Source organism: Solanum stenotomum, chromosome 11 (assembly GCF_019186545.1).
Source record: "Solanum stenotomum isolate F172 chromosome 11, ASM1918654v1, whole genome shotgun sequence".
Classification (NCBI taxonomy): domain Eukaryota; kingdom Viridiplantae; phylum Streptophyta; class Magnoliopsida; order Solanales; family Solanaceae; genus Solanum; species Solanum stenotomum.
The window spans coordinates 16,844,708-16,863,361 of record NC_064292.1 but is presented as its reverse complement, the minus strand read 5'-3'; the positions used below and the strand labels follow the sequence as shown (position 1 = coordinate 16,863,361).

Genomic DNA, 18,654 nt, shown 5'->3' with positions numbered 1-18,654 from the left:
TCACATAAATTGGGACAGAGGGAGTATGTTTTACTATGAACTACCGAAATGGCAAAAGAAGGAAATAATTCTTGACCACAAAAATTTGTCAATGATTATGTATCTCTGTATGTCAAACATATCCTAAGAAGTTGTTGGATCGAAGTAGTACATTATACATCTGCCTGCTAGCAGCTGAGGGGGTTCGATTCCCCTTATACACAGTTGGGGAGAAAAGCTTTTTTGTTATCGGAAAATCCCTCTCCGCTTTATTAAACTCTTTTTCCCGGCACGGTGGAGGTTCCGTAGCATGTCATGAGCACGGGCTAAGGGGAGGTTGAGCAATGCAAGCGAACCGCCTTACCTTATTCGGCCCTTTCGCGACTCAAACAACCGATATGCTTTTCGGCTCAAATAGGCGGGGGCTTTCTACTTTCTTGCAATGCCGGTTGTTCGCCGTCTAACTTTGGTTGTTTGCCGTCTAACTTTGGTTGTTCGCCGTCTAACTTTGGTTGTTCTTTCCTTCGAGCTAAGATAGATCCTATCAAAAACTAGTTCTAGAAGCATCTTCCATTCATCTCGACAAAGACTGATATTTTTGTCATATATTAAACAAAAGGGAGGAGATACTAATGATAAAAGTAAATCAAGAAAGAGGTTTTGCTTGTAATGATTTTGACTATGACAATAATGATATAAATTTCTCCTTGAAAGAGATGTTCACCACACAAACAATGTTATGAAATTGTGAGCTTTGGTGAGCTAATGTGCTACTACCCAAAGAAATAAATTTGCTCATGATATTGAAATTTAGTAAGTCTCCAAAGAAACTTCTTAAGTTTCAAAGAAATAGTCAAAGAAAAAAATAATTATATTGAGACTATAAAATATGAAAAGATTTAAGTTCTTCATATAACTACAATCAAAGTGGGAAAATATTTATGTGAAAGATTACCCATTTTTCATATTGTTTGTGGCAACTAAGTATGGGCATGATGATGGTATCACATGCAAAATAAACTAGAAATTTATTGAAATAAATATCAATTGACATGACCAGTTGACGACCATTCCGGTTCAAATATGATACGAAAATAAATGAGAATTCACGTGGTTATATATATTGAAGAAATAATAAATTCTTCAAGAATTCTCTTTTGTTATTTGTTCTCATGATAAAATTATCATTGTTCCAGCTAAGGTTGAGATTATATCTCCCGAAATTTTGAAATGTATAAAAAGGTGAATATGGACCCGTTCACCGGCAATGTGGACCATTTACTATTATATAGATGCATCTATGTATGGTCACATGTGCTTCATGCATTATCAACTTGCAATTAGATTTTTGCAAAGGTTGTTTGCTCGAATTGATAAATCAAGAGCACATTTCAAATTATAAAACTATATTGATAATGTTGGTATATATCCCAAGTGGTTTAAGCATTATTTTTTAAGATGAAAGTAACATGCTATTGAAAACCATTAAAGTAAAAAAGTATCCTACTGGATTTATAATGTAATACCTACAATGGATCAAAATACTAGGTGTTCGTTCTTCTGCGGCAAGGTTTCAAATTAAACCCGTGTCCATGAGTCTAGCGTGCTGCACTCACCAGAGCCCTTGGAAATATAATGCAAGAGAAGTGGCGACTCTTACTGATATAATGCAACCATATATCTTTGAAGTGAGCAAGGAGAACGTGAACTGTCATGACTTGATGATCAGGTTTGTCTCTCACTCGAACACTCACCTGCCCACTACTGGCTTCAGCATCTCCAACAATTAAAGCAGAATATAGTTATATATATTGTGCCACTTGAGCCTCTCGTACCTTTTTCTGGATTGTCCTGTCACTTGTCTCCCGGAGCTTAAGTGCATATGAGTGCGATTTGTCAGAAACAGGGCAGACCATAGCTTGAAGCCAGAAAGGCCATTTCCCTTTGAAATAGAATGCTCCAAAAGAATAGCAAACATACGCGCTCAACTGACCCAAGGATCGCTCTATGTATCATAACGTAACTGGTCTCTCTCTTACTTTCATCTTCTGCTTGAGGGAATTGGAAATCAAGCTAGAATTTCCTCTTCATTGCATCAGAAACACTTATTATCAATTTTTGGGCCATAAAATGCTCCGTCTCCTTCATTGATCTCCCAGGAGTACTTCCCATGCTTGTACAATGCTTCAGCCTTTACCCAACTTTCTATGTCTCCAACATATTTTTCAGGCCTCGCTCGTTGATAACTTCAGGTCAAAAGTGAAACCAAATATCTTATACAACATAGCTCATGAACTCTAAGACACCCTTGACTTCATCCTTAATCCTGACACGTGTTAAGCCAGTAAGTGCACCACTGGCCTCATTCCTGTGCAGAACCCCAAAGTCAGCCAGACGAAGTGGTAACTCCCGCCAGAAATTATATGCCTCCAATCATAGCTAAATCATTGATTATGAGAACAAAACTCCCAAAAGAAATTTGGTATGACATGTGTTATTTAAAGTGTAGCAACACTTGTACGTATCAAGCCAACAAAGCTCCCCTATCACAATTGGTTCAGAGTCAGGAACCAAATAATTCTCATCTAAAAATTTAAATGTGCAGTATATTATTCCATTGCTCCACCATTACGCAATGCACGAAGATGAGTCCCCAAATAAGGTTGGGTAACTCTAACATTAGGGGGAGATAAGCAACTGGAAAATAAGTTATACATAATGAATTATATGATCCTCGTTGAAGGGATAATTTAAGTCAATTGTCAGACGCATTCACTAACCCTATGTTATAATCCAGTTATGAATACTCCAATGAAAAGTCCTTGAAGGGCATAATTTATGGCACACCTGAAGTGTGATAAATTAATCAATTTGAAAGATAAAACTTCTTGAAGAAGAAAATGAGCAAATGATCAAGCTGCATGGTCATAATAATGAGGCAAGTGCTTTAGAAAGAGCACCATGACATAACACTTTATAAAACATTGACAGAGGTTCAGATATCTGTAAATGATGAAAAACAAAGTGAGCTTGATAAGTTATGTCACATTAGAATCGATATCAATTAACCGTCGACAATATCTTGAATATAATGTAGCGCTCAAAATTATAAATGGTGATGAGGATCTTGAAATTAAATCTGTCGAGAGTTGACAGTTAAATGATTGGCCAAAAGAAAATACAATTCAAGTATTTTTCTATTCATTTGGAAAAGTGATGTTTTGGACTTATACCAAGATACAATGTCAGTGAGGTACAAATGAATTATTGTGCGATAAGAAAAATCGTAAAATATAAAGTACGGATTGTGCATTGAAAAATAAAGATTTATCGCAAAAGTCATGACATTATTGTATGGAGATTTATACTCCCAAGGTGGGTACAATGAGGTTTCTTTCCGTCTGACAATATATGAAAAACTTGAATACGCATGATGAATGATTATCATGTCTAGCTAGACAGTAAATATTATATGAAAATCCTTGAAGGATTTAAAAGGTTATAAAGTGATTCCATTGAATAGTACCCCAATGGTTGTAAGATTGCATATTATAAAGATCAATTTTGATCTCATAAAAATGATTAGAAAGTACCATGTCATAGTGCAATTGGTGCACTTATGTATCCTGCTATTATTATTCATGGTAAATAATTTTATTAGTATGCATGCAAAATATAACATCACTCTTATCGGTGGAGATATTAGAGTGAATCAAATATCGATATAAATTATTTATTCTGATCAATTGTGTCAAGATTTATTGATCGTGAAATTGCAGGAAATTATGAAGTTTGAACTCATGAAAGTTATATATTTTCATTTGGAAATACTGTCATTTCAAATCATTCCACAAGACAGTCAATTTTACTGAAAGTGTTCGTCAGTGCTCGATTGTTGCTGCTAAAAATCGAACGATCAATTTGTCTATGTCGACAAGATCACGAATTGAGTGTTTTTCAAAAATATATTTGTTTGAGATCAATAAACATACCCAGAGAATGTGCGATCTTCCTTTGAAAGATATATTCCAACAACATTATATGAAGACAATGCCTCGTGTGCTCAACTAAGATGAGGATACATCAAAAAAGACTGAGCAAAATATATCTCATCAAAGTTCTTCTTCTTATTCATGATCTTCAAAAGAAAGGTGTAGCCGATGTTTTACACTTCGTATTCACCAAGGCATTATCAACTTTAACCTTTGAGAAGTTGAGATATAAGATTGGAATGCGTCATCTTCGAGTTGTTAAGTGATGTTTTAATCAGTGGAAATATAATACGCGTTGTACTCTTTTTTCCTTAGCTGAGGTTTTGTCCCACTAGATTTTTCTGGTAAGGTTTTTAATGAGGCAACTACTAATGCTTATTACAACTTACAAGATATGTGTCCTCTCTTTCCTTCACTAAGATTTTTCCTAGTAAGGTTTTAATGAGGCACATTATCTATTGATGAACTTCAATGAGTAGGAAATACATCATATTGTGGATGTCCATTACACAACGTTTTGGATAAGCTTAAAAGACCAAGAAGGCAACTTACAAGCAACTCGCAAGCATGCACCTATAAGCAGCTTACAAGCTGCTCCGCAAGTAGATTTGTATAAGCAACTTACAAGTAACTCCACAACCAAGTTCATGTAAGCAGCTTACACAAGCAGGTTCCTATAAGCAACTTACATGTAGCTAGGTCCATACAATCAACTTTCAAGTAGCCTCCTTCAAGCAGCTTATAAGGCAACAAACAATGCATATTAAGAATAACTACATATATATACTTATTTTTTTTATAACTTCTTTTACATGAACATCCAAGAGAGAGTGTTGTAAAATATAAGATGAATGTCCATGTGGCTCTTTAATGAACCCACCCCTATTTCCAAGTTAAATATCCAAACTTGGTGCCCAAGTAGTATCACATACGGTAGCTTTCTCTCTTGCCCAAGTAAGCAATTTCCTAGGCCTATAAAATGGTCATATTATAGTGAAAATAATAACAAGGTTCTCCCTCTCCCAATTCCTTATATCAGTGAGCAACATACAATTCTCTCTTCTCCTTCTTTCTTCTTATTTAGTTTAATTAATTACTTTTATTTATTTTATAACCCTATCCATAATATCTACTATCTCTTCAGTTTTCTATCTTTATTATTTTTGAACTTATCTAACAATGAGGGAGTGGAAGGGATACAATTTAATTTAATTCAAGAAAAAAATATTTGTAATGATTTAAAGAAGAAATGAATAAAAAGCTTGTGAGGGGCATTGGTATTTCCTAAATGAAACGACTTTACTGTGAAGTTCCACCCTTATTTTTCTTAAAAGCTTTTTGTATCATTTTTCTAACCGTTATTAATATTAAAGTAATTATACAATTATGTGTATTAAATTGTAACTGTCTAATTTGTTTGTTTATTTTTTTTTGTCGTTTCCAGTTCTCCGCTTAATTACATTATTTCCAATCTAACTATATATAGTGATCTTATGTTCTATTCCAACTAAATTGTGGTATTTTCTAATTAATTCATTCTGTATATAAATATCAAATGCTTCAGCAAATGTTGCAAAAATATGGTTAAAAATATGATCAAGAAGGTCTTGTACTTTGATGGATTTTAACAAAAGATCAGTGGTCATTGAGTAAAGAATATCAGTTGCATTTGATTTGGATCTTTGAAGGTAATTGCTCGAATATTTTCCTAAACCAGCCTAGAAATGGATCGGTGGAAATCACAACATGGAAAATTGCCAATTATTTTTTACTACTTTTTATTTTTTTTTGTATAAATTTTAGGAATCCCATAGTTTTAAGATGAAATTATATTCTATACCTATTTATTTTGTAATTACATTAATTCCTGAAAAAGTTACACAATTCGGATACACAATTGGGAGTTCGGATACATTAATAGTTATACGTTATATATTTTGCTGTTACACGTTAAATGGAAAACAAAACGGAAAATCAAAATAAAATCCCCTAATTCACGCTAGTCAGTTTCATCCTTACTGTCAATCAGAGAAACGTGATTCCTAAAATAATAAATCAAATCAAAATTCAAAAATTCAAATCTTGTTCGTCTTGGTCCCTATTTCAACGAAGAAACTTTCGAGTGAGATTCAAATGTTTTGTTGTAAATTTGATCAGATACATAATGAATATCTCAATTTTGTTGAGGCATTCAGGAGTATGGAAGAGTGAGGTTAGATATGAAAGATACAAGAGTGATGGGATAGTGATTGGTGAAAATATTTCCTTCATGAATCTAGTTACAACCATTGCAGCTGGGTTGAATATTGATGAATCTAGAAACAAATTGATATCCGATACATTGTAGAAGGAAACTCCTCTCCACTGATTATAAGGAATGATATGGGGGTAAAGTTGTATGTAGAGGTGAAGAAACGCGAGGTTGGATTTGGTATGTATCCCCTCTGTGTTGATATAATTGATAAGGATGTTGGCGAGATAGAAAGTTTTGATTTATCGATTGATGCAATTGTTTGTGTTGAAGGTGCTGAAAAGGACACACACGCTCTCAACTTGGTCGAATAAAAAAGTGTAAATTTCATATATATATTATAGTACTATTTTCAGGCTATAACAGTAGATTTAGACTTTCAAGCTATAGCATTAAAAATTTCAGGTTATAACAAATTCACAAATAAAAGAAATGTTTTTATTAATTTGAAAAAAGTTATAAAAAAAAATATTTTTTTTATAAAAAAAAATGGAATTATAGATAATAAAGTAAAAAACTGATAGTGTGGCCTGTAATTTAATTTGAATTTATTGTAGATAATTAATGATTAGCATGAAATAAGGGATTCAAACGAATTAACAATATTTTTTATCCTTAATTCACTCAAAATCAGTTAAGATAAATTAAAAAATCAGATCATATCATTCTTTTGTAGATAATTAATAAATAGCACGAATTAAGGGATTTAAACTAATTAAGATTATTTAGTATCTTTAATTCACTCAAATCAGTTAAAATCAAATAAAAATTCAGATTTTATCTTCTTCTTTTTTCAACGTTTCTCTCTCTTCAATTTGCAACAAAAAAAATTCAATGTTTCTCTCTTCAATTTTTAACAAAAAAAAATCTCACATTCGAGTAATTGAAATTTTTTTCATCTTTGAAAATTCTTGATTTTGTTGTGATGGACAACTATGTATCAGTTTTAATCAAACATAGTGAAAGATGAGATCCTTTGGGTTAGTATTTATTATTGTTTAACGTTTGTTTTAGAATGATAGTGAAATGAAACAAAAATGATCAAACTGTCGATTAATTAAAGGTGGAGTCATATTTTGTTAACTGTTGATATCATATTATGTTTACTGTTGTGAAATGTAAAAAATTTAGTGTTTTTTTTGTTTATTTGTTTATTTTGTATACGGTTATTGTTTTGTGAAATTATAAATTTAATGTGATTTTATGAATAAATTTGATAGAATAAATTAAATGAAATTTGTATGAAAGTGTGCTAATTATTCTGTAAAAATAATTTAATTATAATGTTGACGAATTTATGAAAAATTATTTTATTTGATAATGAATTTGATAGTATAAGTCGAATGAATTATGTATGAAAAGTGTGTTAAGAAATATGTAAAAAAAAAATTGGAATTCTTGACGAAGTGTATTACAAGTGTTTTAAATTGGTATTAAATGTGAAATTGTTGAGTTTATATTAGTTTTGTTATTTCTGTATAAAGTTGGGTGACAATAATTAATTATTTGGGATGAGAAATGTATATAGTTTGAATGAATAATCGTTTTGTATGAAATGTGTATTAACTGAGTATGAAAATGTATAAATTTGGTATGAATGATGATTGTTGTATGAAATGTGTATTAAGTGAATATTAAATGTGAAATATTATGTTTTGTATGAAATTTGTTTTGTAATGTACTGTCTGAATGATATTTGTATGAAAAAATAATGACGAGTGTATATAATTTTGTTGTTATTATAATGATTTTTATGGATGAAATTTGTATTGTCTTTGAAATGAAAAGTTAATATTATTTAATATATTTCTAATTGATTTGTATAATGTTAGACTAATTTTTTTTTTTAATGAAACAGAGAATTATGTTGATTTTCAAATGAAATGAATTATATATGAAAGAGGGTTGCTGATGTGAAATTCAAAAGGTCCAAAGTTACTTGCAGTAGATGTTGTCAAGTTGACCACAACATGAAGCATGTTCAAATTATCCTGTGCAAAACTAATGATTGTTTATTTATTTAGACTATACATAATTTTTATTTTATTTTGTCGTTTAGATTAATGTTTTGTTTTGATATGAAACATAATTGATTTGAAGTGCATTATAAACTTAGTGTTTAATATACCGTTCATTCTTTATACATTGTTCATTCATTAATCATACAGATTGCACACTGTTAAAAATAAAATTTATTCCAGCTTAATACATAAGATAATGTAAATATTAGTGATAATTATAAAAGGTAATTATGGTATCCTGAGTATTTAATTTAATGTAAGTTTACATGAATATTAATTTGATTTTCAACTGATGTCCTACTATAAATTTAAAACAAATTGCAGTTAGTGTTTCATTCCCATCAGTTAGTGTCAACACACATTAATCAAAATTTCATACACATTTTATCCAAACAACATGTATAAAAATTGATAAATTCATATAATCATACAATTTATACCATTTGTATATCAATATTATATCACAATTCATACAATATCCACCAATAAAATATTAAACTCGTAGACATACACGTATTAATCAGATTTCATACATGTTTCATCCAAAAACATGTTTAGAATATAAAGTAAGCATAATGTGATTTTTTTTAGAAAAAATCAGTAGTTTGACAAATCATACCATTTTCATACCAATTTAATAATTTATACCATAAACACAGTTAATAGACAATCACACCAATGTTAAAACACAATTCATACTATTTGTATACCATTATTATATCACAATTCATAAAATTTTCAAAATCAAAACATTTAAGCGTAGTCATACACATATTAATCAGATTTCATACAGATTTCATCCAATAAATGTACAGCTTGGAAACACACTAATATTTTCAAAATAGTATCTTGAAATTGTAATAGGCCATCAGTAATTCATATGTAAACGGTATCTGCCTGAAAGAAAACATATGATATTATATATCATCAAATACTTAAACATAAAAAAATTGTCCAAAAGTTAAAAAAAAATAACTTTTTGTTGTTCTTCTTGTTGATGGTTTTGAAAATGCTATAACTTCTACATTTTTTTTTTCTTTTTTTCTTTTTGATTTCAGCAGCAAAATCAAAATCGGAATCAGAAGGGGTTTCAACAATTTTCCCCTTCATCTTCTTCCCCTTTTGATTTGCAGGGGTGACCTTTTTCGATGAATCTTGCAATGAGATATGCCCTACAATAAACCAATAAACAAAGCAAACTAGGCGGTTCGACCAAAATGAATTCTTGTTTTGACTAAATAGTTATGGATGACTTGACAATTCCATTTTTTCTCTCTTTGTCGCTCCTTCAACTTAGATGAACCATCCGTCGCCGGATTTTGAATATTTGCCGAATTTTCAACAATTTCACCCAATCCGGGACTCTTTTGAGGCGTTTCAATGGGTTTCTTAGACATAATTTTGTTGGAAAAAAAAATTGGACGAAAGATTGAATGTTGGTGTAGTTGGCTGGTGAGAAAAATGGGAGAGAAGAAGGTGAAAGTGGGGTAATAGCGTGTATAGTTGGATATGTGTGGGGGAAGGGTGGTGGGATTGACTAATGAGAGGTTATGAGTATAACATTAAATAAGGAAGTGTAATTAATGTAAAATCCCTATAATTGTGTAAAAGATAATTATGGGGTATTCTTTATTTAAATAATTTAATAATAATATAAAATTACAAAAAAAATACTTATTTAATAAAGTAAAATTTAATTAATTTATAAATAATTAGTGATATGTTATAACCTGTAATTAAACTGTTATAAGCAAGAATTTTTTAAAAGTAGATTTAAAACTTGTAATATTGACTCTTAAATGTGTATATGAGGTGATTTTTCCAATAAAAAATGGTGATTTGTGTAATATACTAAAAATGGAGGTAATGAATTACATATCTGATACACGTAGTACGGACGTGAAGGTGAATCAATTGTACAAAGATAAAGCCACTCTAGTAGCTATAATGGCAAAATACTAAATAAAACATGACTTCAATTTCGAGTTAAAAGATCTGATAACAAAAGGTATACAATTCATTTTTCAGTCATGAATTTGTATTTTGGTCAATGCATCATGATACATTACTGGCTATAAGGGTGATACATTAAACGTTCGACGTATATGTTTTGAGGTATCAGATTTGTGAGTTACAATATTGTTAGTATAAAGTATTAGATATATGCGACACTTCTTTTTTTTGGATGTTTGAATTTATATATGCATATAATAATCATGATACACGATTGCATTCAACTTGATACAATTATGATTTGATGTTTATTACTGTTTAATGTGTTTTTGTATCTATGGCTCAGTGTAATATTACTATAACGTAATAGATATATTTGATATTCTTTTTTTATATATATGTTAATGTATCAATTTATAATTTTTTGTCATTAATGTATCATTATATTTTGGTGAATCAATCATGATATATTACTGGCTATAAGGGTGATACATTAAACGTTTGACGAATATATTTTGAGGTATCAAATCTGTGAGTTACAGTAATGTTAGTATAAAGTAATAAATACATGTGATCCTCCTCTTTTGGATGTTTGAATTTATATATGCGTATAATAATCATGATACATTATTGCATTCAACTTGATACAATTATGATTTGATGAATATTCCCTGTTTAATGTGTTTTTGTAGCTTTGTGTTAGTGTAATATTACTATAAAGTATTAAATATATTTTCCCTTCTTTTTTATTATATGCTAATGTATCAATATATGAATTTTTTGACTAATGTATCATTGTGTAAAGAATATATTATTTTAATGTATCCATTATACATTTTACTAATGCATCTGAAAAAAAGTGCAGCTATATATTATTGTGTTTGTCGGATGACTGTTCTTGGAGATTGAGTGCATCTGTTAGGAAGAAATTAGATATATTTAAAGTGAGATACTTCAATAGTGAGCATACATGTTCGTTAAGGGATAAATATTAACAAAGGTTCAAGCTACAGTTGGATTTATTAGTGGTGTGACAGCACCTAAACTGGTCAATCATAAATAAACATTTTAATAGGGAAAAATCACTGTCAATAACTAAATAAGACTCTACATTTATATAAATATTTTTTTCTTATTTACCAACTATGGCAAGATATTTATATTTTATAGAATATTTGGTAAGAAGTCAATGTGTGCAATCCATCCCCTTTGTGTGCAACCCCTTTCCCCTTTTCCTCACGCTTTTGGTTCTGAATTTTGGAACCGACAAAAAATCTTGAAGAAACTCAAAGTTGGCTCAAGCTTTTACCTCAACTAGTGATCTTTTTCCTCAATTTTTAGAAGCTCAAGTTTGAAAATTGATTTGTCATAATCGAGTGGTAATATCTCAAAAAAGGTAGAACATCAAGGAAAGTTCAAATCTAGAATTTGAAACTATTGGATAAAATTTGCAGTCCTAATTTGTTGAAGTTCGAAGTTATAGTTGAATCATATCAAATTTGTATTGTAATTGTTTGTTAAGTTGTACGAAAAAAGTATTTTAAGTTTGTATGTTATTTAAATTGTATTAAATTTATATAAATATTATATGAAAGTAGTATACAATTTTATTGTAGTTGTACTAAATTTTCAGAAATCAACATGAACTTTATACAAAATTTATACAATTATATATATATATATATATATATATAATGTGGGTGAGATTGAATGTCCTGAGCGGATTCGAAGCATGAGTTTTTACAAGAAACTTAATTTAAACTTTATATAAAATTTATGAAACTATATACATATTTTATATCTATTTTAATATACAAAATTATAAGAAAAATCCAAGCCTTAAATGAGATTCGTAATATGATTTTTATATTTTTTGAGATTTTTTTTTTTTTGCTACGTTTGATAAATATGAGTCTTATTTTATATATAGAGAACTTTCCCTTCTAATAGTAGTACTTTCTCTTATATAAGAAGGCACAATTGAGTAGCTTCAACTACTAGGTCATGGTCTCAATTTTGTCATCTTATTTAAACAACTACTTGGTGACTTAATGGCTTAGGCTTTTATGTCCTCTGTCCAATTCTCTATGCAGAATTTTTATTTTCTACCAAGTCTACACTACGAATCAATATTTCAGGAGTACTTTAGTACTTTTCAATTTCAATTCATTTATTCTACTTTTCTTTTTAATTTGTTATATCCTTAAAAATTACGTTAAAAGTATAATAGATCATAATAATTAATAATTTAATATGTTTAATTATATATTTAATAATTAACTAAAAAGTACTATACATTTTAATAATTAGCAATTTAAAATATTCAAAAAAATATTTATAAATTTTAATTGACTCTTGAATTCTGTTAATGCCGCATAACTTGAGATAATTGGAGTTACATATATTATTTGAAAATTTCGTAAAAATATTAGAAATCACAATAATTGATAGTTTTTAAATCATATCAAAGATTTGATTGATTGTTCCATCCATGTCGCATAAATTAACACACAAAAATAACATATATTGAGCTCATGCTACGCATGAGGTCCTATATCTAGTCTTAAAAATAAATAAAGAAGAAGAGATGAGAAAGAGTTGAAAAATGTCTCGTACAAAACCTATTTTAAGTACTCTCTCCGTTTTGTTCATCCATGTTTAATTTGACACAATCCTTAAGAAGTACTAAATAGAACATTGGTTTAATTATATCACTTATAATTATTACATGTCATCTAATGCTGAGGAATTAATTGAAAATTATTACTCCCTCTGTCTCAATTTGTGTGATGTAATGTAACTGAGCATAAAATATAAGACATATAGAAAGACTTAACAATGTTCCAAAAAGACCCTTAAAAGAGAACCTTTGTGAACTGTTCGCCCAATACGTGAGACTAAATATGAATAAATGTTGATAGTGTCATTAAATATTTAACACATAAAAACATATCATGTTTCTTGAAACCAACTAAAAAGAAATATGTGTCATATAAATTAAGACAAAGAAAGTAATACTTAATAATAAGGATTAAATAGGTACAATATGATAAATTATTTCTTGATTTTTCTAACCAAACAAGTAAATGTAGTAAATTATTTTTAACTAGGTAAATTACTCGTGCTTCGCACGGGATTGAACTATTTTATTAAGCTTAGATATGATCGTTCGGTAATATTTGTATTTTCGATACATACACTACATTGTCAAGAACATTTATCTTAAGGCAAAGTATTCCTCCGAAATCTTAAATTGCTATATTTTTTAATTTATTTTTGTTATAAAAAAATTATGAGTCATAGAGAGATTTTAAGTATAAGATAGAAGGCAAAGAAAATATCCATGGAAATAGTTTCTCAGAAATAATGAAATTTTCTAAATTATAAGAAGTTATAAAGAACATCAGACGTTAAAGAAGAGATCAAAAAGCCTCGAACAACAACACTCCCAAGTTAAGTGGAACATTGCGTCCATACAAGAACATAATTAACTTAATTCAAATAGAGGACCTTCGGCTCTTTTCTTATGAACCTCCGTCAATCTCTTTTTTATTATAGTATGTCGTATCATGTATATGTTAAAAATGACCCTAAAATTTTTAGTATCATAAATGTTTTTCCTCATTGTCTCGGAATAGTCATTACTTTTGCTTAGGTTTCATGTCACCGGGCCCCAACTTATTTGGAATTGAACCATAGTTATCGTTATGGTTATAGTATGCAGTTACAAAGAATTAATGCAATTATCAACCAAGCAGTAGGTGGCATCTGAATGGAACTGTTAATAACTGAATATTCTAAACCAAAATTTTGACACATAACATATTAAAATCTCACAACATAATTTTGTGAGCACTTGAACTCACAAATATCCAGAAATATTAATAAAGACGACCTTACTTTTCTAACAATCAAGAAGAAAAAGGCATGTTGCTTAACATATTTTAAAAAAAGATAGTCGACTGGGTTGTATCCAAGTTTACAGTTCAAAAATTTAATTAAAAGAGTTAAAAAAAAAAGTCATCAAAATAGCAAATATAAATTGCAAATAGATACATGAATCACTATGACTTACAGTAAAAGATTAAGCTTCATGAAATAGGAGGAAGAGGACTTTGAGGAATGAAACACACTTCATAAGAAGCTTAATTAATGTATTTGAATTCAACTTCCCAATAGTGAAAAAACCCTACAAATAACAGTGGAAGAAATAAAAAATTTGTTTACTAAAGAACCAAATGTAATGAATTCAACCATTTCAGCAACGTTATGAGTTGTGGATTGAGAGGTGCAAGTGTAGTAATGTGGCATTACAATTAAAATCAATTTTGTTTGTTCATATGAAGAAACCTATAGAAAGGGACAAAAGAGAAGTTCAGATTTCAATCATCCTTGCTGAAATTTTTAACAAAGTTAAAAAAATGTCACCAAAATAGCAAAAAGAAATTGTTATAGTTACATGAATCACTATGACTTATAGTAAAGTTTAAGCTTCATGAAATAGGAGGAAGAAAACTTTGAGGAATGAAACAAACTTCATAAGAAACTTAATTAATGTATTTGAATTCGACTACCTTATAGCCCAAAAAAAACCCACAAATAATAGTGGAAGAAATCCCTCTATTTATGGATAGCAAAGGATAGTGTGAATAAATGTTTATCGCGCCTTATCGAAAAAATCACAACTCTTAGAAAAAGTCACAATTCTTTGGAAAAGTTAAAACCCTTCGAAAAGGTCACAACCTTTCATAAAAGTCGCATTTTTTCATAAATGTCACAACTCTTCATAAAAGTCACAATTTTTCATAAATGTTGCAACTTTTCATGAAAAGGGAAGGCTAGTTTTGAAAATAAATAAATTAAAAGGGAATTCTAGTTTGTGGTGGCGCCACGTAGGTGGGCCTAGGGTTCTCTTTTATATATATACTAGTAAAATTACCCGCGCTTCGTGCGGAAATTTAGTATCATGGAATTTATAAAATAATAATTAAAATCTACCAGTCATTAATAATATAAAGGAAAATGAAGATTATTATATCTTATCATTTATCCTTAATAACATCAACATAACTTAATGACGGTAAGAATACATACCATGATCTATAACATAAGCAATGGTGTCAGTGAGCCACTCAACAGGAGCAAAGTACACAAATATTTAATCGTGAAGAAGAAGAAGAAGAGGTTCGGAATTTTCGTTGTTTTAAAATGAGAGGAAATCCCTCTATTTATAGATAATAAAGGGTAGTGTGAACAAATATTTATTGTGCCTTATCGAAAATGTTATAACTATTTAGAAAAGTTGCAACCCTTCGGAAAGAGCACAACCTATCATAAAAGTCAAAACTTTTCATAAAAGTCGCAACTCTTCATTAAAGTCGCAACTTTTCATAAAAGTCACAACTTTTCATAAAAGCCGTAACTCTTAATTAAAGTTGCAACTTTTCATAAAAGTCACAACTTTTCATAAATTTCACAACTTTTCATGAAAGGGGAATGGTAGTTTTGTAAATAAATAAATTAAAAGGGAATTCTAGTTTGTGGTGGCGCCACGTAGGCGGGCCTAAGGTTCTCTTATTTATATATATATGATATGATAGGTGAAATGGTCAGATGAATCCTTGTTCTTCTATAAGTTTATATTTTAAAACCATATACTTAACAATTTGCCAACTGAACTCTTAAACCCATTAAAACACAATTGTTAAACCTTTTTCTCATCAGATCAGTGGATGTGTAATCCAACCGATTACACAAGTAGTTCCATGCCATTTTTCAATGACATGTCAGAGATTAAATATTAAAAAAATCAAATGTCACATTTGCAAATTCTAATTTTTTAAAAATAGTCATGTTCTTCGATCCTCATATTTGCTCACAATTGAGCATCAAATTCATTTCAAATAGATGAAATTCTTCTTTATTTGACTTAAAATTTCAAATACAAGTTCACCAACACAAATTCATCGAGCCTCAAATCACAAATTCATAAGACTCATTTATTATTCTTCAAGCTTTCTCAAACTTATCAATAGAGTTTTAAAATTTTTCAATATCCACCATCACCATTTACATTCATCCAGACTCACACCTTCTCTTTGAATCCAACTAACACAAACAATGATCACAATATTTTTAGGGATAAGAGTCTGAAGTCTGAAAAATACCCAACTTTGGTCAGATTTGCTGTTGCGATACTAAATTTTCATGAGGACCTATTACCTCCCTAGACTATTTAATACTGTATTTTAAACATATATATTTGCCCACGTGGACATAAAAAATAATGCAAAATTATAAATAGTAATGTGTCCACGTGGGAACATATATACCTTTAAAATACACTATTAAATAGTTAAGGGGGTAAAAAATACGGTATTAAATAGTCTAGGGAGGTAATAGGTCCTTATGAAAGTTTAGTATCGCAACAACAAATCCGATCAAAGTTGAAATATTTTTCAAACCCTTATCCCATATTTTTAAAATATAGAACAGTAAAAAAAAATATTAAAAAAGGTAGAAAGAAGAGATTAGAGGTAGAGTTTTGATCTGTTGCGAAAGAGGAGAGTGTATTGAAGAAACAGACAGTGTAGTAGGTGATTTAAAAAAAAAAGAAAAAAAAAAGTGGTAGGTGAATTTGTTGAAGAAGAAGAGAAGAGAGTTGAGGGTATAGGGGTGGGGAAAGTTCTTGAGAAGAAGAAAAGTTGGGGGTGAGGTAGAGTGGGTGTGGGCGGGGGGGTGAGGGGGGAGATGATTAAAGAAGACATAATTTTTTTTCCAGAATTGATTTTTTTTAAAAAGGAGAAAAAAGACATAAAGTCACCACTGAAGTTTTCTCGAATTTTCAAAAAAACCCTCTTAACTTTGCGGGTGTCCTATTACCCCACGAAACTATTTCCAACAACTATAAATACACCATTTTTACAGCTTTTATAATCTCATAGCTTGTGCGTGTGTTTTCTTACTCGTTTAATAATGAATTGGATAAACTCCTAACTCACTCACATTTTGATCCTCAAAATCTTCTAGGTCAAGTCCAAATGAGTACAAACTCAAAAACTTCAATGTAAATGGTTACATTAACTAATTTGGGTTTAATAGATATAAATTGTTCGTGAAAATAGTCTTTGACGAGTTGTTGCATTGTTGAGGAAATAATTCAAAGTCATTGAGATTATTTTGGAATTTCAATTGATGGTTTCTTTTAGCGTCGTACTGTAGTAACTCTATTTTTTGTTTTTGTTGCAAAAGACGGAGATGGAATGAGCTAAAATGGAGTTTTTGCAAAGGTGGAAAATGAAAGATTTTGGATATGAGATTTTTGTGGAATCCTTCGTTTTCACTGTTTACATAACAATGAAGATTTTCACTTAGGTATCATATAAAATCTTCTTAAATTCTTAAGTAAATATGAAATTGGTCTTCAACAATCACCATGAAAGACATTGACCAAGAAATCCTCTGTTTCTTGAACTTTTTTAGAAAATGGAGGCTTATAATCTTGCTACGTGGCATTTTAGATTGGTTTGGGGGTGATTTTTTTCATTCACGCGCCCCCAATACGTGAGATTACACCTGCTCTGAGAATGGGTTAAAATTGTGTATTTATAATTGTTAGAAATGATTTCGTGGAGTAATAGGACACCCGCAAAGTTACGGTGTCTTTTCAAAAATTCGGGACAACTTCAGTGGTGACTTTATGTCTTTTCTCTTAAAAAATTTAATGTTTTTAAATATAAAATATTGTATTTATGCACTTAAAAAGCGAGTACAATCATACATTTTTCCAAGTTAATAATAGCATTCATGCCACATAGATTCAATAAATGGTCAGAGGGGTTTTAAATATGTGTTCTATTGAGTTTAAGAGTTCAGATTAAATAGTGATGACTAATAAGTATGGAAATCCATAATACAAACTCATACAAATACAAATGTCCATTAGACTATTTCGCTATTTTAATATAATAAACAAGTAAAAATAGGCAGTAAAAGTAACACTCTGATTTCGGTATTAGGAATATAACTTTGAATACTTTTTAGTGCTAAATATGCATACCTGCTTAAATAATCAATTCAAATAGGTAAAAAATAAAAGATTCCTGTAGTACATGGGCTGTTTTGAAGTATTGATTTCTGTCGAAGGAATTTGAAATCATAAAAGTAGATTGAAAAGAATCCACCACATATAATATATATATATATCTGAGATATGTCCAAGCTTGTCTCCTGAACTAATTTCATAATTTTCTTCTTGATTCCCACTTATAGACATTGGCCAGAAACTACTTTAGACTAATTTATTCTCCTTCCAAATCCAGTTCAAATAAATAATAAATCGTCGTACACTAACAATAGAGCATCCAGTACATCCATGCATTAACAACCCCCTTCCCGGGGTTATTCCTGTTCCTCGGGAACTCAGCTAGCAGAAACGGTTACGGTTAAAAAGGAGACA

The 18,654-nt window shown here is 29.9% G+C and overlaps 1 protein-coding gene and 1 pseudogene across 1 annotated transcript in view; both read right to left on the bottom strand.

Annotated features, from left to right (window-relative positions):
• The window catches only part of LOC125845522 (probable sphingolipid transporter spinster homolog 2), a 293,275-nt gene that overhangs the window by 135,694 nt on the left and 138,927 nt on the right, over positions 1-18,654 (bottom strand). The gene's annotated exons all lie outside the window — the stretch shown is intronic.
• Positions 1,578-18,654, bottom strand: part of LOC125845711 (threonine--tRNA ligase, mitochondrial 1-like) — a 27,201-nt pseudogene continuing 10,124 nt past the window's right edge.